This window comes from Bos taurus, chromosome 22 (genome assembly GCF_002263795.3).
Source record: "Bos taurus isolate L1 Dominette 01449 registration number 42190680 breed Hereford chromosome 22, ARS-UCD2.0, whole genome shotgun sequence".
Classification (NCBI taxonomy): domain Eukaryota; kingdom Metazoa; phylum Chordata; class Mammalia; order Artiodactyla; family Bovidae; genus Bos; species Bos taurus.
Window position 1 is genome coordinate 31,356,110 of NC_037349.1, and position 22,242 is coordinate 31,378,351.

The following is a 22,242-nucleotide window of genomic DNA, read 5'->3' on the forward strand; positions in this document are numbered from 1 at the left end:
GAAATATATACATATTTATATACTTTGAATATATATATTATATATATATATATATATATATTTGGGGGGTGTGTATAGTGTGCAGTATGCAGGACCTTACTTTCTCGGCCAGGGATTGAACTCATGTTCCTTGCATTGAAAGTGTGAAGTCTTAACTACCAAACCACCAGTGAAATCCCACAAATATATTTTATATAGCAGGCTCTTCCAAATATATATAATGAATATATTAAAATGAATAATAAGGGTTAGGGAGAGAGAAGACAGACTAGTTCTTTTCTGAATATAGTGATTTTAAGATATGCAAGAAATGCCTTTTGGGATGCTTGCTTGGGAAATGTCTTAAAGACAACATATCTGGATATGGAGGGCACAACAAGCAGAGTCTGGTTTCATTTAGATGTGGTGGTTATCTACATGAAGAAGAGAGGTGGAGTAATAAGTGATATCAAAGGTCATCAGGAAATAAATGAGGTCAGCAAGGAAAAGAGTGAATAGAGCCTAAGGCAAGGCTTTGAGAAAGATCATCCATTAAGAGAAACAATGGACTGGCTCTTCATTCACCTTTTTTTTTCAAGGATCCTGAGCCTAACACTGTAAGTTTCAAGTATAGAACACAATGGTGGGAAAAAATGGCCTAGTGACTGCCCACAGGCAGCTTCTATCCACTGCAATGCAAACATCCACTAACATTAACTGAGCACTTAATGACTTCGCAATGGCACTGAAGTATCATATCAATCTTTAGAGCAGTGTTGTCTTATCTCCATTCTATGGATGAAGAAATGAGGCTTGGTGAGGTGGTCAATTTGTTCTAAGTCATGCAACTATGAAGTGGCAGGGACTTGATTTGATGACCAAGTCTGTCTGCTTCCACAACCCATACACCTGTGTAACACTGTGAAGTGGCCAGCCAAGGGGTCGTAGAAGAAATATCAGAATGGGGTGGGGGACAACAACAGCATTCTCTGCTAAAAAAGACAGGGTCAGAATCATGGGCCTGACTACCCATGTTATCAAGGAGGGGGGAAACTGATGAGAGATCATTAATTTGATTATTATAAAGTCATGTATTCATTTATTTTTTCACTCAACCAATATGCATTAAGCAGCTAGCATGTATTACCACAAGGGCTTTGGAAGATCAGTTTTACTTGGTAGGCATAGAAGCCAATTGTGAAGGATCAAGGAATGAGTAGATAGTAAAATCGCTTGTGCTAAGGACCCCTCTGAGTAATTGGGCGATGGGAAAATTAGCTTAAGAAGGCTTTTCAGGCTATAGCGCACCTAAGTCAGCCTGCGGAGGCAGGACAGAGTCAGTAGAGAGACTGAAAATACAGGGAAAGGGGATCATGGTGAATAAAGACGCATCCTGTGGACAGCGGAAGATAACGAGATGCAAACTCCTGATCCAAAGGTCATGTTGAAAAGGAGAAGGACCCATTTTCCTCTCGTAGGGGAAAAAAGGAAATATAAAGGATAAATGTTGCTGCAAAATGCAATAGTAGGTCACTGTACCAATAAGATTTATTTGCATATGTTTGGACAGCAGTTCTCAACCCTGGCTACATACTAGAATCATCTTGGCAGTTGTTACAAATTGTGATACTTTAGACTGAACTCCAGACCAATTAAATCAGAAAAAAATGTGAGGTTTCTTCAGGCTGAGGATATCCAAGGCTGTACAGAGGACTTGGCAAGGTGTGACTAGGTGGGGAGAGGGGGGAGGCATTACTTGAGCAAAATCTGAAAAGCTAGGAACCAATAAAGAAATTAATTTGCCAAAATAAAGTAAGGAAGAACTGGTGGGTGGGGGCTGCAAAACAGAAACTCTGCTATGTGTGTAGATCACAAAGGATCCCTATAAATTTTCAAATTACTGCAAAGCAGACACATGCACATCCCATTACATACAACGGTAACCTGTACTAAGCACAGGTCATATCAGTACTACTCTCTTTTGTATTTCCAATTTCCATCAAAGTCCCTAGCATGCAGTAGATACTCAATAAACATTAGGTAAATGAATGACTTAATAAACAAATGTGTAACTCAGATGGCAGCACAACCCTCTCTTCAAGTGTCTAGAGTCCTTGAGAAAAGCAAAGTTGTCTCATATTCAATCCCAACTCACTCACTGCAAATACCTTCCGTGTTTCAGATCTACATGGGGTCTAATAGATTTTTACTAAAGTTTAAAGTAAGAAAACAAAGGGGAGAAGGGCTTTATCAGCAAAACTTACAAACAATTTAAAATTTGCTATTTGTTGTTCAGTCGCTCACTTGTGTCTGACTCTTTGCAACCCCATGGACTGCAGCACACCAGGCTTCCCTGTCCTTCACCATCTCCTGGAGCTTGTTCAAACTCATGTCCATAGAGTAAATGATGCTATCCAACCATCTCATCTGTTGTCCCCTTCTCCTCCTGCCTTCAATCTTTCCCAGCATCAGGGTCTTTTCTAATGAGTTGGCTCTTCGTATCAGGTGGCAAAAGTACTGCAGCTTCAGCTTGCTGAAAATCAGTCCCTCCAATGAGTGGTCAGGACTGATTTCCTTTAGGATTGACTGGCTTGATCTCCTTGCAGTCCAAGAGCCTCTCAAGAGTTTTCTCCAACACCACAGTTCAAAAGCATCAATTCTTCAGAATTCAGCCTTCTTTATGGTCCAACTCTCACATCTATACATGACTACTGGAAAAACCTTAGCTTTGACTATACAAACAGCCATATTGTTAACTATATCCCTTGGCCATTCTCACTGGCCACTGTTCCATGGTGAGTCCTTACCTCCTGCCACCTTGCTGTACTTTTATTTCCTTCAAGCTTTACCAGTACCATCCAAATCACAAATTTCACCTGTTCTTATTTAGCACAGTTTAACTATGACTATCTCCTACACCATGGCTTTGAGGGGAACTCACTTTGAGTATCCAAACTTTCCTATAAATTTTTTTTTTCACCAAACCAAATGGTAAATATTAACCCTATCCTTTTTAGGGCCCCAAAGTTTTATGGCCAATTATGATTTTAAATGGCCATTTCCTCCTTCTTTTCATATAAGAGAATGAATCATCTGGAGAAGACAAATGGAAAACGTCCAACCCAATAATGAATGAGACCCAATGAGAGAATAAACGTTTGTTATTGGAAGTCCATAAAATATGTATATAATTACTGTTGAGAATAATCCTTACCGTCCTTACTGGCGAGTCTCAAAATCAATGTCTTTGTCTGTGAATGTCATCACTGTACCCAGTCACATGAGCAGCGCTGTGAATACAGTGGGCACTCAACACACCAATCATGAGGATAAAGGGTGAAGATGAGATACTCTCTGAGATTTTATACCTTATAATAATAGTGGTAATAATAGCTACTTTCTATGTCCAAAGCCGTTTAAAAGCATTAACATTTCACATGGCCGCATATCCTCAGAAAGCAGATCAATATTTATTCTTCCAAGTGTGTTGAGTACACAATCGGGGCACCTCGAGGTGAAAGCGTCACCCTGCCAGTGTCAGCCTCAGAACTTGGAAATCACATCCCCAGTTCATTATGTCAGAATAATAAAGTGACCCTGGCCGGTTGAATGTATTCATTAATGGCTGAGGAAGGAGAGGGGCAGCAGGAGCAGACAATGAAGCTTGGGGAACTCAGTGCTAACTAGCCGGCAAGGAAACTCTATTATTTAGTATTGCATCAGTTCCAGAAGAGAAACGTATGCATACACACATACATCAGAGCAGGCCTGTTTAGTCCTTTTCAAGGAGAATTTTTTTTTTAATTTAATTTAATTTAACTTTACAATATTGTATTGGTTTTGCCATATATCAAAATGAATCTGCCACAGGTATACATGTGTTCCCCATCCTGAACCCTCCTCCCTCCTCCCTCCCCATACCATCCCTCTGGGTCGTCCCAGTGCACCAGCCCCAAGCATCCAGTATCGTGCATCGAACCTGGACTGGCGACTCGTTTCATATATGATATTATACATATTTCAATGCCATTCTCCCAAATTATCCCACCCTCTCCCTCTCCCACAGAGTCCAAAAGACTGTTCTATACATCAATGTCTCTTTTGCTGTCTCGTATACAGGGTTATTGTTACCATCTTTCTAATTCCATATATATGCGTTAGTATACTGTATTGGTGTTTTTCTTTCTGGCTTACTTCACTCTGTATACTAGGCTCCAGTTTCATCCACCTCATTATTTTTTTAACTCCTAGTCCAAGTAATTTTACTATCAATGATTGGATGGGGTGAGGGATAGTAGGAAGAACTTTCTTCTGAGGTCTCTCTCTCTCTCTGTCTCTGTGCCCTTACTGTGTGTTTTGCTGATTAAGCAAATCAACCTTAAATAGTAACTAACTAGAAAAGAACTCTACAAGGTTTCCTTAAGCAGCATCAAAATGACCATGGCCCATTCTCAGAGCCTATTAAGAGTCAACCAGCACGACTAACAAGTCACTCAGCCCAGACTTTCAGAATTTGGCTCTTTTGTTCTGTCAGTTTGAAGAGTGCCCTGCGAGTGATGCAATTTAGAAGGGAGCTCTTTCAGAGCTTTCACTCAGGAAGGCGCTGGGAGCTCTGAGGGTAGAGCTTAGCTCAGGAAAAGGGAAAGAATGCAAGTCTGCATTGACAGCTTGATCCCAGAGAGAGGTGGCAGGGCTGCTTGTCTGGCGGGTCCTCTGGGTGTGGATGAGGCAGGGGCAGGGAGGAGCCTTCATCTTAAGTGAATGTGTGACTCCAATATTAAAAGAACAATTACCTTCCTGCACACCGCTTGCTGTTTGCTACTGCTGTTTCCTTCAATAAAACCTCTTTTCACTTGCCAATGGGGGCCTGTCAGGCAATAATATTTTTCAGGCATGATACACATACTAAAATGCCCTTGTGAGTTTTTAATACATTTACAGTTAATAACAATACGGCTGCTTTGTCAGGAAAGGTAAAAAAAAAAGGATTTGTTAAAATTGCAGAGCAATAGCGAGACAGGATGGACCAGTGTTGGTGTGCTTCATGCTGCTGGTCCCTCCTAAGGGTCAAGCCAGCCGCCTGCAAGCAGGGAAAAGGAGCAAAGTGTGACCGGGATGTGGCCTTTTTATTCAAATTGAAGTTCACCTTTTTAATAAAGACCTTTGTGTGTTCAGATCCTCTTCTCCCACATGGGAGGAGGATGATAACACAAGTTAGGTGAGATGTGTGCACAGCATCCTTATATTTGAACATATATTCGGCTCATGGATTTATCATGGAGCACTATCTTTATAACTCAAGCAGGATGAAGGGATGGGATGAATTGTTCCCAAGGAGAAACCTCTACTTAAAAGAGATTTCCAGCAAAAGACTAGAATCCTTGACTCATAAATTACAGTTTGCTGTGATCACAGCTCAAGTTTGTTTCATCAAATGAAACTAGACATTCAGCTCAGTTCAGTCACTCAGTCATGTCCGACTCTTTGCGACCCCATGAATCGCAGCACACCAGGCCTCCCTGTCCATCACCAACTCCCGAAGTTTGCTCAAACTCACATCCATCGGGTCGGTGATGCCATCCAGCCATCTCATCCTCTGTCGTCCCCTTCTCCTCCTGTCCCCAGTCCCTCCCAGCATCAGAGTCTTTTCCAATGAGTCAACTCTTCGCATGAGGTGGCCAAAGTACTGGAGTTTCAGCTTTAGCATCATTCCTTCATTAAGGTATAATAAATAATATAAATAGATAACATCTATCAGTCAATTTCAAGATAGATTTCTATTGTTATTTTCAAACATCCATTTGGCTAGAGTTTTTAAAAAATGTGTGTGTGTATACATGGACTCATATGTATGAGTCATCAATTATGTGCATAATGCTAACAAGCTTGTACAGACTTTGAAAATCAAAAAATAGTTCTAGTGGTCAAAAATAAACGTTTTGGTACTACCACACAAATAAATACATATTTTCATGAAGGGACATACTGGGGAAAAGAATTTCTCTTAAGGGTGAAATGGAGCTTCTACATAATCCTGCAGAATAAAGGCACTTGTCCTGACTGTTGTTAAAATAATTCATGGTATTGGTTGTTCAACATGTATTACAGGATCTACCAATGGGAGACCATATACAGTTAAGTGGATAGCTACCACGTGTGACAGCATGGATGCAAATCCTGGCCACACTACTGTTAATTCTATGACCTTAAGTAAAATGTCTCCAACTCTCTGAGCCTCAATTTCTTAACCATTATAGTGCAATGACTTCTGTTGCTGCTGCTGCTGCTAAGTCGCTTCAGTCGTGTCCGACTCTGTGCCACCCCATAGACGGCAGCCCACCAGGCTCCCCCATCCCTGGGATTCTCCAGGCAAGAACACTGGAGTGGATTGCCGTTTCATTCTCCAATGCATGAAAGTGAAGTTGCTCAGTCATGTCCGACTCTTCGAGATGACTTCTACTGTTATACAATTATATAATACTACAATTATAGTATCTACTAAGTACATTTCATATAGGGGAAAATCAGAAAATAAATATATTGTATTTTGTACCAATCCTGGCACTCAATAAATAGTATTTTGATCATAATTACTCAATAATAATTACTTAAACATAGTTATTGATTAACTTACGTATGAGTTGTATTCCAAATTAACATATTATTAACCAGATTGATAAACAGTACCTGCTGTAAAGTGCTCTTGCTTGGAAAATCCCATGGACGGAGGAGCCTGGTGGGCTGCAGACCATGGGGTCACTAAGAGTTGGACACAACTGAGTGACTTCACTTTCACTTTTCACTTTCATGCATTGGAGAAGGAAATGGCAACCCACTCCAGTGTTCTTGCCTGGAGAATCCCAGGGATGGGGGAGCCTGGTGGGCTGCCGTCTATGAGGTCGCACAGAGTTGGACATGACTGAAGCGACTTAGCAGCAGCAGCAGCTGTAAATAATCCCCAAGTTTCTAGGGCCTAATTTAATAAATGATCTCTCTTGGCCACCCAAAGTTCCATGCAGATAAATATCTGAGTTGCCTTCCACCACATGGTGACTCAGGGATCCAAGTTTTTTTCATCCTGTGGCTCTGCCATCCCTATGCGGACCCTCAGAGTTTTCTACTGCATTCTCTGCTTAAATCTGTCCAAGAAGTAAAAAAACAAACTGTGAAGAATCACAGGGCATATTTTAGGGGACAAACTAGAAGTGAGGCACTTCATTTCTGCCCACATCCCTTTTGCACAGAACCATGTACCTAATGCAAGGAGGCCAGAAAATGTACTCTGTGTGTCCAAAAAGAAGTAGATTGGGCTCAGCGGACATCCAGTCAGTCTCTGTCAACAACATAAATCTGTATAAGCTAAAATCAGTATAATTGAGAGTGTTTTCTTTAGCCATATTTGAAGCACTGGGGATACCAATTTATGCAATAAGGAGCTTTCAGAATATACAATGTCCCTATTACATGCACTGGTGATGTTGACCGCTAAATTGTTTTATACACTCACCCACTTTCCTTGGCTGTCTCTGAATTTTTTTTTCTATCTGCTTCTACCCTCCTTACTCATCTTTGCTGGTTCTCCTTTTAACATGTGTACCAGAATGCTTGCAATTGAACTTTTTTTTCATAGAAAGTTTTACACTTTTTTCTTTTTTAACAAAAGAAAATGGGCATTCTTCCTATGCTTCCTCAGATTCAACTCTTGACATCTTCTCTGGGAAGACCTCCTCCGTGATGGAGACAGAGCTGGGTACCACTCACCAGTATCCCTATAACCTAGGTCAGAGCATTTGTTACATGGAATTACCAGGGTCTCCTGAGTGGAGTCTGCTCTTTGACTGGAAGAAATTTGAAAACTGACTTACGTCTTTTATCTGAGTTTCTCCTCATAGAGTATAGTATTATAGCTGTCACAGAGCAGACACTCAACCCCATTTAAAAGAAGGAATTAAGGAACTTCGAGGTATAATTCAGCCTATACATCTCAGTCAATAAAGAAAACCAAAATACAAATAAAACTTCAATCCTATCAAAAGAAGTCATGTAAAAAAATTAATGAGAGGAATAGACATTTACCTCTATAAAAGTATACAAAACATTTTTTTCAATTTTCAACATTTAACACCATATTTTTTAAAAAGTAAGCAATTTGAGTATTGCACCTGGTTCCAGTAAATTGACTTTGGAAATATTTTTCTTTCCTATGTGTATTCATATACTGTAACTTGAAGGCAGAGAAAAGACAACTCCGAACAAGCCTACCAGAGATCCTACACCCAAAACTTTTGTGCTATCTTAAAAAAAAAAAGGCCATCTCTGAATTTCTAGAAGTGAAAGTTTTTTTTTTGAAGCCTAATATCAGTTGTAAAACACGCAATTTCTTCCGAGATATTAAAAAAACGCTAAAGATGAGTGACTTTTCGAATTAAATTCTAATTAGATTTTTATCAAGATTTTTTTCATTCATTTACTGTGAAAATAATATAACATTTTCTTTAGTATATTTGCATTATTTTCCATTTGAGATAAGCATTTATCTCTAAAAAAGTAACAAAACTCTTTATAGCAAAACTTCTAAAACTTAAGGGTAGTACAGACAACTGTTAGTACCTTATTCAGTTCCAAATATATAAATACAAAATATTTCACATGAAATCCGAATAATTGTGGTGACCTATTCAAACAGATATCATTACAGTTTCTCCTTTGCATTGCTATAGGAGATCAGCCCTGGGATTTCTTTGGAAGGAATGATGCTAAAGCTGAAACTCCAGTACTTTGGCCACCTCATGCGAAGAGTTGACTCATTGGAAAAGACTCTGATGCTGGGAGGGATTGGGGGCAAGAGGAGAAGGGGACGATGGAGGATGAGATGGCTGAATGGCATCACTGACTCGATGGACGTGAGTCTCAGTGAACTCCAGGAGTTGGTGATGGACAGGGAGGCCTGGCGTGCTGCAATTCATGGGGTCACAAAGAGTCGGACAGGACTGAGCGACTGATCTGATCTGATCTGATTATGAATATTAATTATTATATGTACTATGAATATCATTATCAGCCTGTTTAGTCTACTATATCACAGGCAGGGCACCATAACAATTTAAAGCTCATCTTTTTTGGAAGATTTATACCCAGACTTTCTGAGTATAAATCCCAGCTTCGCCATTCACTCTTTGCAATTACAGTTCATGACTTATATCACCTATCTGTGCCTCAGCTTCCTCATATGTAAAATGTAGATAGCTTAGCCTACAGAGCTGTGGTGAGGACAAAGCTTACTTTCCTTCCAGTTCATCCTCCATATTGGTATTTCTAAGACAAATACATGACCTTGTTTTATTTCTGCTTAAAATATTTGTATATTTTAAAATATTTTAATATTTTAATACAGACTATATCCATGTTTGGGGGTAAGGGGTTGGGAATCTATATTATATGTCTGTGTATGGTGCATTTCTCCAAAGAAAGGGTCCATATGTTTCCTTGGGATCCATTCCCCTTAAATCAATAACCACTACCCAACGGCCTAAGTCTAAAATCCATAGGTAAACAAAAACTCCACCATAGCTCCCCTAATCCTTCTTCTCACTTTTGCTTATTCCTCCCCCATGTTCTTACTATGCTCTGCTAAATACTAGTTTTCACACTTCTGTGTTTTACAAATTTTTTCTTCTTCCTTGAATATCAATGGCCACCTGGCAACTAAATACTAATTTTTTGAGATCCAGTGAAAACGTCATCTCTTTTAGATATCTATCTATGTTACACCAAGCATTATTAAAAATCCCTGAATTTGCATCTGCAGAACTGCAGAATAGCCCCTATCTATTATCCATTTGTCATATGCTACTGAAGTCAGCTGAATGTCTGACACTCCACTGACGGGTAAACTCAGAAGACAGGCACCAGGTCTTATTCACCCTTATGCATCTACCAACAATGAGTGTATTGCTAAGTACTATATAAATAAGCCATAAATGTTTCTCAAATGAATGAGTGAATTCCTGACTATTGTCTTGCTTCAGATTCATCTGTTAGGTAGATATTACATGATATTTTCTGAAGGATCTTTTTTTTAAATCAATGTTGGTTAATCTACATGAATACCATATTTATGAATTCAGGCATAAGATGCTATATTTCACACTCTTTCTAAAGTGTTTTAAATCATGTACATACCATATAAAAAAATAATTTGATAGTTGGTGATGGAACAAAAATTCAATAGCATGATTTTATGTCCTAGGAGGTCAACCCTCTTTCTATTAGTAACATGTTTCTAAATGGGACACCTTGAAGCTATTTCAACAAAACCGCCACCACACATTGATATCTTGAACTGAGCACAGCAGTGCTGCAGTAAAAACCACATACACAGAGAAACAGGGAGAACTGATGCAGAAGCAAATGACATATGTTTAAAAGCCATAACAATGTCTAAAGTACTTTTCCTTTATATTAAGTATATTTTCATTCCTCTGTTTCATCTTCATGGATTCAAAGCACCAAACTTCTTTTGATCCAGAAGAGGAACAGAGTTTTCTTACAAACGTATGAAGAAGCTAGGATTAGGCATGCTTCTGGCATCTTCCCTTTTTCAGAAAACAGGATTTTGAAGCAAGAAGAGCATAAACAGAACACACTGACTCTTGACACACCATTGCATTCTTCAACTAGAATAATAAAAATTTGCAAATGAACAAAAGAGTGGGAGGCAGATATCTGATTTACAATGTTTTTGAGCTAAAGAACACTATAAAAAAAAAAAAGATCCATGTGAATAATAAAGCATTGTTAACCAAGTCGTGACATTTCTATTCTAGTGATGACTTGAACAGCAGAACTGCATGCAGGCGCCTTGTGCCATTTTCCAAGTGGGAGGAAGACATATAATTATAATTCTTATAGTAATGAGAATTCAAGAAAATCTGGGGAAAAGCTTATTCAAAAACATATTGACATATCAGTGTTATAAATTACTTTCTCTTATTAACCTGCCCCCCTCAAAATTCTTTTGTTGGCTAGCTCATCATGGCACAAAAAGGTATTTCAGGAAAAGAGAGACCTACCTCGAAAATCTTTTTATTGCACTGAAAAATACCTACCATATATTTATTCTGTAGCTTGCTCAACACGTGAGATATATGAGAGAAAGATGTTTTCAAAACAGTTTTAACCTCCATTGTCTTGAGCGCACGTATCAACTCTGTCACATCACTTATCGAAAATCCTCACAGAAACCTTGCATTTAGTCAAAACTAATGAATCTGTTTTAACACCCTTTGCGAAAGTCAAAGAGGATATAATATTATGTTTTCACTTAACATACATTTTTCTTCCATTTCCTTTCTTTGTTGGGTGGTTAAGAGGGGGGAAATACTGCAAAAATTACAGTGATGTTATCAACTGCAGTGTTTTAACAGAGAACAGAATTGGAAATGGCATTTTGCTGAGTGAACTTCTAAATGAAGGGGGGGGAACCCACAGACGGATGGATTTTCTCTTGGTGTTTATCTCCACTGAAGTCTCAGAGGGTAGACTCCCAAGTGTTGAAGGAAGCTCTCTAACTGACCCCATTACTGCCTTGGGCACTGGTGAAGGTGAAGAGGCAGTTGTAAAGTCAGCCTCTGAGTGAGCGCTTCGGAAATTATAGGGCTGTGTTAAATGCATCCTCTGCAGGGTGCTTCCCTATCTTCAGAGGACACGCTCATTAAGTGCTGCCAATGAGAAAACTAAGCATTTTTCTCTATAAAAAGTGCCCCTTTTTGTGGAACATCTGGAGCCTATCCAAAGGCCTTCCAGTCTAGGTGGAAGAACATAATAAAGCAAAACACCTCCATCATTGAGGCATCAGCCTGAAGGAGTGAGTCGTTGCTGCATATCCACCAGGGTCACTCACCCACCATCATCACATGCTCCCTAGACCGAGCAAGAAGGCAGGGTGCCGGATCCAAGTAGAATGTGACAGAAGGGACACTGAATCAGTATGCAAAAATGCTCACTTACAAACTTAGAAGAAAACATATATATGCTATTTCTTGCAGTTTACTAATCCCATTTCATCCACACTCAATTATTTTTTCCCTCTGCCTGTTAGTTATATAGATACACACGAAGATTTGGTTTCTACATAAATCTGGTGCTTTCTACAATGTCTCCTATGATAAAGAATAAAGATACTTGGGAGAAATAGATAAAGACTAGAGATATTGCACTCTTGTATTGGTGTATATTCAATATAGAGAGTGTATCAGCTTAGTCAAACAAAAAAGAAAACCACAAGGATGAGGGAAGAATGTATACAAGTCAGATGGAGTAAAAGGTACCACAGAAAGAAGCATCGTAAAAAGTCCAAAACTGGGTCTCAAAAAGTGATAAAAGTAAATTATCACGGAGGGAGAAAAAAATTTCAAAAGAACCCAAAGAGATCTCATGTTCATTTGCTCATTTTTATGTGAATTAAGTTGACTGCATGTTACTATGTTGACCTGGTTCTGTCCTAAGATGCTCTTAAAACTGGGTAGTATGTTGGGAAAAGAAACATTTCAGAGTTAAGTTCTGGTGATGAATCTAGGACAGGGCTCCAGGCTTTAAGCCTCTTTATGACAGTACGAGAATTTAATAGATTTCTCATTTCCTAGGAGAGGAGAATTCTCATCTTTAGTAATTGAGTCACTGCAATTAGTTTCCTTGAAATCTAGAAAAGTAACTTTTTCTCGGAAAGGAAAAGAGAATCATTTCTAATTCTAACTCAAACATCTTCTTAAACATATGTGTGCCCAAAGTATTGGATGAAAGTCTTTATTATCAGTGCTCTGCACTTATCTCAGCTGATTTTAAGGAATCTGTGCAGAGATAGATGGTAACAAGAAAGAAAACTTCAGTTAGAACAAACTGGGTTTGAATCTTTGACAAGCTGCTTCACATCTCTGAATTTCAGTTGCCTTGTGACTCATAATAGGTACACACAAAGTTTGAGAACCACTCTCCTAGATATTATAAAATGAGGTATACACAGGCTCATGCCAACAAGATGTATAAATGAGGCAAAATTACCCTCTGGACTCAACAAGCTGATCACCTGTAAAGATACTCCTCTCAGAGCAACCTTAACAAGAGTAAATATACTTCCTTTAAAACATCAGGACTATCTTCTGATGACTTATGGAGCTCTCTCAGAGAAAGAAAGAAAAAATCCTCTTTCCAGTCTGCCACAGTTATTGAACTGGAATCACTGGGTATATTTATACCTGTTTCAAACAAAGTATGGTTGGCTCATTTCAAGTTTAAATATTCCATTAGCTAAGTGGTAAAGAAACTCATGTAACCCAGGAGGCCCTATGGTTCCACCTTAAGTATTATTCCTTTAGAATTTCTGTTACTGTTTTCAACCCTTTGAGCTCTTGCAAATGTATCTGGCATTCAATTAAAGTGAGATTAATCCAAAGCAGATGCAGCAGTAGTAAAGAATTGCTTTGTTGAAAGCCTACCCATTTAACATACTAAATTGTAAGCACATAGACACAAACAAATCCATAAATATTAATTATTTAAAATTATTTAAAATGCATAGTTTTATATAACTCATTTGACAAAAATACAAATGCCAGTGTACTCTTAACAAAGAGCTAAAATGACTAGTTTTATCTTTATGGCACTATAAAAGTATTTCAGAAGCTGAGAACCTAGAATCTCAAAGAGTCTTCATCTTCAGTGACTAAGAACAAATTTTACCCAAACTTTCAACTCTTCATGGCTGTAACTGTTCTTCTATTTAAGTTCTTAGATTTCCAAAGTAGTGGTTCTTTGTTTTATAAACCTTGGGGAGAAATTTGGACCATATAAGCACCTACAGGAATTTAAAGCATAAAGAGTGGATGTGATTGCGGTTAATATTATTGTTATTTTCTAAGTGAGATAGAGAGCTCATCTGAGAGACACAAAAGATTTCAGCCAGGCTCAGGGGTTCTTTTTCTATGACAACCTAATTGATAGAGGCTCTTGTAGAAAATTAGGAGGTTAATCTACCCAGCCGATGGAATGAGGACTAACACTCATCATCTAATATTGCAATGCCTATAAATATGAAAGACCTCAACAATGATAGCCAGATAGAATCATATGCATCAGAGTCCCAGGGAGTGGGACAAGAGCCAAAGTGCCTTATCTTTCATCATACATTGTCTTTTCTGTCCCTTCATTTGAACCTTGGCCTCATTGGGGATTTCTGACCAGCCATTAGTCATTAAGGGGAATTTCATTGGTACAAAATTCAGGTTACAGATGGCAGAGAAGGGATACCTGTGGGCAATCTGTCTGTTGACATGTTTGCCTCCTATAAATAGACCATAAAGACCCCAACGGCACAACCATGACACATTCATCTTTTTGCTCCTGTATCTTTGTTAAAGGAAAGGACAGCAGGTTTCATGCCTCAGTTCAAAATCTTACTCCAATCTTTTCTAGCTTAGAAACATACCAATGAATAAAGCACAGCGCCCTTCCCCTCTAAACTGCATTTTCCTTGCTAGTTAAACTGTACTTTTAATAACCTCCTCATTGGGTTACTACAGGAATTAAAGGAAAATTCATTTAAAGCCCTTAGCCAAAGCTTCTCACAATGTGGAGCAAATGTTAGTTATCATTATAATCTTTATAATACTTTCATTATTATAGCAGGTGCTAAGTGAATGAATGGATGGATGAATTGGTGAGTGGAAGATGAAACTAACACCTATGGTTTATCCAACATCTGAAATTCTGTAATTGGATAAAGTTTCCAAAGAATTTCATATCTGAAAACTTACCTGAAAATATTTCACCATCCCTGGGTATTATTGTATCTGTTCTAGATGCAATATAATATAGAGGAAAGAGCACACAGCTAGAAGCCAGGAGAACCAGAATTTAAACATTGCATTGCTTATCATCAGTTAGCAAACACCTCTCAACATTCTTTCAACCTTTACGCCAAGTGCTATGTGAGCTCAGGAATACCAAGGGATGGACAGCTTTCCTCACAGTGGGAAAGACGCACTCATAATGGAAGGACAGACAGAAAGGACCTATTTCACAAGTCAAGAAAGGCTTCAGAGAAGTTGAAATGTCCGTGAGGATGGGAAATGGAATTTGTTAATCTCCATAGTCCCTGTACCTGACAGGTACAGGAGCAGATAACAGGTAGTTATTAAATAAATAAAGTACCATTCCCTCTGAGTTTGAGGGATGAGGAGAAGTTGAGTAAGGTAGGGAAAGAAAACAGTAACTCGAAGCAGAGAGAACGGTACTTGTAAAGGGCATTCATAAAGCTGGGGGACGTGAATGTCTGTGGGTGTGGAAGGTGCTGTTGGGAGGAAAGGAACTGCAGATCAAAGAGACAGTGGCTCTGAAAACCCTATGAATTGAAAGTGCTGTCTAGGACAGCTGTATTACTTACACTGCTGATCGCTGCCCTGATTTTCTGAGTTCTTCAGCATCCCATATGGTTCTGAGATGGGTTCCTCACCCAAACATTCACTGGCTCCAGGGTCTTCTTCAAAATGCCTGAAATCTCTCTTCCTCCTTTCTTTATGAAAATATTTTAGAGAATCACTGAAAGATAAAGATATAACAATACTTGCCTTCATCACTCTTTCATTAAACAAAGGAAACAGTTATAACACTTTTCAAGGAATAACATTATAAATGCATGCACAAAACATTAGTGCAGACACTAATGTTTCCATTGACTACTTTGGATTCTAATCCACATGATCACATTAGGACATTATAACATTCATTTTAAAGAACCCCGTTCTTAATTGGTCATTTTGAAAGGGAGTATTTTTTTCAATGAAGAAATCTATTTTTCTCAGCTTTTACAAAAGTATTTTGCATTAAAATGCTCATTTAAGAAAACTTGAAAGATTCAGAAAATTTGGAAAACTCATGTTCGTTACAAGCATTTGGAAAATTCAGACACTTTTGTGAGTGGAGGTTTTATCTGAGAATCTTTCTTATGTACAATTTCCAGGTAACTGCCATAATGAAGAATAAAAATTAATAATGCAAAAGTTGCTTTAAATTATACCCAGATACCATCCTATAAGGAGACCAAACACTTCTAAACACTTCCTGGTTTCTGGCTCTGTCACCTCCAATCAGAGTTAGTTTTGAATGACGATATTCGCTTCAATGCTTTCACTAGAATTTAAAACTTGTAACCATTGATCATAACCATTGATCATTTCTCAGGACAACTATCATTCTTTCCTTGCCCCAGCACCTCAAAACTTGGGTTCCTTACTTTGTTCTTGCTTTCTTAGGAAGTGAAAATATAACTTTTCTTTTCCAAAAAAAAAGTTTTGTTAGTTTTATTTAGAGTAGTGTATCTTCTTCTGATGAAGCATTATAAGAACACCTTAGTATACTTTTTCACACAGAAAAGACAAACTGATTGAGGATAAAATGGTCAAGACCTAATCTCACCTGAAATTAAAAAAAAAAAAAGTTGCACCACTGTTTTCTGGCACTTGACTTTGAACAAAGATAATTTGGGGACAACTTAAGAACAATTCTTTCTTATATGATCTAGTTTTGCTTGCCTGGGTGCTTGAAAGAATATTTTTATTTTAAGCTAAAATACTTTGCAGGATTGTTGGTCTCTTTTTAGTAAATTTTAGACAGGTTCGCACTCATAAATTGTTTCTGCTCAAGACATACATATCAAGATTATCTTTAAGCAAAGTCTGTATTTAAACTGTTTTGGTTTCTTCAGGAAACTATAGCTCTTAAGTGAGACTTATGTGCTCTGACCTCTATATGTAGTACCATTTTTTATCAACTTTAATCCTCTGTCCTTTGCTTTTAAACTATGGGAGAGTTGTTCATATTTACTCTCTACATGACTACTGATACTTGCTGTAGGGTCAGTTCTGTGTTTTACTGTTCCTAAGGCAGATTTTAACTCTGTCATAATTTTCACATCTTCAGAATCTCTTAATTCACTGTGTCCCTATGGATGTATCCTGCAGGTTTTCCACCTCTGTTTCCTCCTTAAGATTTTCTTGTCTTTTCTTCACAGAGTTCTTCAGGTAATCTAATGAAAACCTCAAACAATGCTTGAAAATCTTCTGTTTATTGCAACAAATCATATCTGGATTGGTTAGAGTGGCAAAGAACTACAGCTCTCCAATCAGATCAAAAAGCATACCTCTTCAAAGGAGAGGGAACCCCAATTTTCCAGTTAATATAAAATATTCATTTCCAGACCATGACTGGGGGTGCTGATGGGGAGGAACAGACATGGTTCATTTCCCTCTCAGCAGACCTAGCCAAAGTGCCAGACTGATCGGATTCTTCAGTTCAGTTCTAATGAGTTGATACGTTGCATCAATTTTTCCCAGAAAAATCAAACCCATAGTTTATGGGCATAAGAATTTTTCTTTTTCTATCTTGTCTGAGGTGTTTGAGAAGAAAGCTAAGAGAAGTTGTATCAGGGATTGCTATAAAGACAATATTTTAAACTTGAAGCTATGACCACAGTGTCTATTTGGCCTATGGAGATAATTTTTAAAACCTATTATGATTAATACATGGATTAAGTGGAGACTTTTTAAAATAAGACTTCTTTCCTTGAAATGGTCCAAATACTCCATAGAATTGTCCTATTATGTTTTTTAAGACCTGGAAATGTAAACTGACTTTGTGCTAGTTTGTTCCAACTATTCTAAAATATATTCCGAATAGGCTACCTTCACATGCTAGTACTGAATATTTTATGCTTGGACAAGGAGCAAACTATAGGTCTTTCGCCAAGCACCGTCAATGCACTTGAGTATGGGTTACCAAAAACGCTGGAGAATTTTTTTTTTTCTATTTATTGTTATAGCTCAAATCCTTGTGTCTCTGGTAGGCTTTAAGTGACATAAATATGCATTTCCATCTGCACGTCCTTGTCAGGAATAGTTCTGCTGGGAGGTGTTATGCCACCCAAGTACTTCCAGAATAGAGTCTGTTAATCCTGTTACCACTATAGAAACTCAGAGGAAAAGTCTACTCAGGCCACTACTGCAGCTGCTGTGGCTGTCAGTGTTCCAGCAGCCACACCCTCAGCACAGAAAGGAAGTCAAACAAGATGGATTTTCCTTCAGGTGGAGGGGGCTGTAGAGGGCTGACCTCACTCTGTTATTTAGACCAGCAGTCTCTAAGTTTTTCTTGTAAACCACTATTATTAAAAAAAAAAAAAAGGGTGGGGGGGATGAGCAAGCCCATCTTGGGCACACATACACACATACACACACACGTGGGCACGTAGAAATATAAGCTGCCATATTAATTACTATATACACTAAAAATATACCAAAATATCTATTATGTGAGCATTTCCTTTAAAAAATAAATACAAATAGCTGTTTTAACCTGCACTGGATAGACTTGTACTCTATTGCTAAGTTGCTTCAGTCCTGTCCGACTGTGCAACCCTATGGACTGCAGCCCACCAGCCTCCTCTGTCCCTGGGACTCTCCAGGCAAGAATACTGGAGTGGATGGCCATGCTCTCCTCCAGGGATCTTCCTGACCCAGGGTTCGAACCTGTGTCTCTTACATCTCCTGCATTGGCAGGTGGATTTTTACCATGAGTGCCACCTGGGAAGCCCTGTACTCTATTAGCTGTGTGTATATATACGGAGGGAGACCACTGAGCTAAACGTCTACCCAACAGACCACAAGGAACAGATCGCAGACCCCACTTAGGCTTCTCAGATGCCACAATACCCTGGGCACACACAGTGGGCCAGAGGAGCTGTAAATGCACATGTGCTTCGCTCCTCCACTATTCCCTCCTGTTACCTCTTGCCCTTCCACTAGTGTGGCTTGACTTCCAGCCTCCAGGCTCTCTGTACAGATGACATCCCTGTCCTGCGTTCATACAGGCATGTCATGGATGCGTACGAACCTGTCAAGACCTACAAGCCAACAGGCATCCTTCAAAGTCTGTCAACAGCCATCTCACCTCGGAGGCCTCAGGATACAAAGGCAAGAACCAGCTAAATAAACCAAATCCAACCATCAGTCATCCAATAAATATTTTCCAACAAAAGTTTATGGATATATAAACCCAAAATGAATGTCTTTCACTGTCTAATTCCATATAATGCAGGAGAGCTCAGAATTACCCATGAATCTAGCTGTGGAACAAAAATTCTTCAGAAAGGCATTGAATATGAAAAAAAAAAATCTCGCACTTCTCATGATAGTGAAAGACTGTCTTTTCAGATATAGAAAACCGAAGACTTGGCTCAAAGTTCCGCTCGAATTGATAAAAATAAATTATTTTATTGGTAAAACCTAGAGTCAGCCAGAAAAAAGTATGCAAACTTCCCCCAATCACTATCAGTGTGGGTATAAATTGACATGATCCTTTTGGAAGGCAATTAGTAAATTACATGAAAAGCTTTAGAAATTTCACCATTAATTCAGTAAGCCCCTACTTATGACTTCAACCTATATAAACAGATAGATATATGAAAAGATTCATGAAAATGTTTAAGAATATTTATAATAGCAAAAATTGTCAAGAATCTACATTTTTATTGAATGGTGGAACTGTTAAACGCTTTATGATATGTGACATAAGAAATGATATACATTATTTGATTTCTTATTTATTAAGTACCTATTATGTACCAGGCACCCTTTCAGGAGATTGCAATTAATAAATATAGACAAAGCCTTCATAAAGGTGATATTTCAGTCAAGGGTAGAAGAGACATATACTACAAAATCAAGCAAATAAGTACACATGCAAAATATTTTTAGAGCAATAGAAAGTAGTAGAAAGCTGAGAGCTGAAGAATTGATGTTTCTGAACTGTGGTATTGGAGAAGACTCTTGAGAGTCCCTTGGACTTCAAGGAGATCAAACCAGTCCATCCTAAAGACCAGTCCTGGGTGTTCATTGGAAGGACTGATGCTAAGGATGAAACTCCAGTACTTTTGGCCACCTGATGCAAAGAACTGAATCATTGGAAAAGACCTGATGATGGGTAAGATTGAAGGCAGGAAGAGAAGGGGACGACAGAGGATCAGATAGTTGGATGGCATCATCAACTCGATGGACATGATTTTGAGCAAGCTCCGGGGGCTGGTGATGGATAGGGAAACATGGCATGCTGCAGTCCATGGGGTCACAAAGAACTGGACACAACTGAGCGACTGCTGCTGCTGCTGCTGCTAAGTCGCTTCAGTTGTGTCCGACTCTGTGCAACCCCATGGACTGCAGGCCACCAGGCTCCTCTGTCCAAGGGATTCTCCAGGCAAGACAATGGAGTGGGTTGCCATTTCCTCCTCCAATGCATGCAAGTGAAAAGTCAAAGTGAAGTCGCTCAGTCATGTCCGACTCCTAGCGACCCCATTGACTGCAGCCTACCAGGCCCCTCCGTCCATGGGATTTTCCAGGCAAGAGTACTGGAGTGGGTTGCCATTGCCTTCTCCTAACTGAGCAACTAAACTAAACTAAATAGAAAGTACTATGCAGATAATAAAGTAGTGATATAATAGAAATTGCTGGTGGTGAAAGCTAGGGATTATTTTATACAAGGATTTCTCAACATATGCACTATTGACATTGAAAACCATATTCTTTGTGTAGGCTTTTTTTGTTGGGGGAGGGCTGTGATGGTTCCTGTGCATTGCAGGATGTTTATTTAGCAGTATCCGCCTAGATCTGATAGATAGAGTGCCTGATGAACTATGGAATGAGGTTCGTGACATTGTACAGGAGACACAGAGCAAGACCATCCCCATGGAAAAGAAATGCAAAAAAGCAAAACGGCTGTCTGGGGAGGCCTTACAAATAGCTGTGAAAAGAAGAGAAGCGAAAAGCAAAGGAGGAAAGGAAAGATATAAACATCTGAATGCAGAGTTCCAAAGAATAGCAAGAAGAGATAAGAAAGCCTTCTTCAGCGATCAATGCAAAGAAATAGAGGAAAACAACAGAATGGGAAAGACTAGGGATCTCTTCAAGAAAATCAGAGATACCAAAGGAACATTTCATGCAAAGATGAGCTTGATAAAGGACAGAAATGGTATGGACCTAACAGAAGCAGAAGATATTAAGAAGAGATGGCAAGAATACACAGAAGAACTGAACAAAAAAGGTCTTCACGACCCATATAATCACAATGGTGTGATCACTGACCTAGAGCCAGACATCCTGGAATGTGAAGTCAAGTGGGGCTTAGAAAGCATCACTACGAACAAAGCTAGTGGAGGTGATGGAATTCCAGTTGAACTATTCCAAATCCTGAAAGATGATGCTGTGAAAGTGCTGCACTCAATATGCCAGCAAATTTGGAAAACTCAGCAGTGGCCACAGGACTGGAAAAGGTCCGTTTTCATTCCAATCCCAAAGAAAGGCAATGACAAAGAATGCTCAAACTACTGCACAATTGCATTCATCTCACATGCTAGTCAAATAATGCTCAAAATTCTCCAAGCCAGGCTTCAGCAATATGTGAACCGTGAACTTCCTGATGTTCAAGCTGGTTTTAGAAAAGGCAGAGGAACCAGAGATCAAATTGCCAACATCCGCTGGATCATGGAAAAAGCAAGAGAGTTCCAGAAAAACATCTATTTCTGCTTTATCGACTATGCCAAAGCCTTTGACTGTGTGGATCACAATAAACTGTGGAAAATTCTTCAAGAGATGGGAATACCAGACCACCTGATCTGCCTCTTGAGAAATTTGTATGCAGGTCAGGAAGCAACAGTTAGAACTGGACATGGAACAACAGACTGGTTCCAAATAGGAAAAGGAGTTCGTTAAGGCTGTATACTGTCACCCTGTTTATTTAACTTCTGTGCAGAGTACATCATGAGAAACGCTGGACTGGAAGAAACACAAGCTGGAATCAAGATTGCTGGGAGAAATATCAATAACCTCAGATATGCAGATGACACCACCCTTATGGCAGAAAGTGAAGAGGAACTCAAAAGCCTCTTGATGAAAGTGAAAGAGGAGAGTGAAAAAGTTGGCTTAAAGCTCAACATTCAGAAAACGAAGATCATGGCATCCAGTCCCACCACTTCATGGGAAATAGATGGGGAAACAGTGGAAACAGTGTCAGACTTTATTTTTCGGGGCTCCAAAATCACTGCAGATGGTGACTGCAGCCATGAAATTAAAAGATGCTTACTCCTTGGAAGGAAAGTTATGACCATACTAGATAGTATGTTCAAAAGCAGGGACATTACTTTGCCAACAAAGGTTCATCTAGTCA

At 38.9% G+C, this 22,242-nt stretch overlaps 1 protein-coding gene and 1 long non-coding RNA gene across 2 annotated transcripts in view; one reads left to right on the top strand and one right to left on the bottom strand.

The window, feature by feature from the left end:
- LOC104976682 (uncharacterized) overlaps window positions 1–22,242 on the bottom strand; it is a 692,169-nt gene that overhangs the window by 514,910 nt on the left and 155,017 nt on the right. The window contains exon 5 of the long non-coding RNA XR_003031815.2: window positions 15,419–15,573. This is a non-coding gene — a long non-coding RNA (uncharacterized lncRNA). The remainder of the gene's footprint in view (window positions 1–15,418; window positions 15,574–22,242) is intronic.
- Window positions 1–22,242, top strand: part of MDFIC2 (MyoD family inhibitor domain containing 2) — a 117,111-nt gene that overhangs the window by 70,895 nt on the left and 23,974 nt on the right. The window lies entirely within an intron of this gene.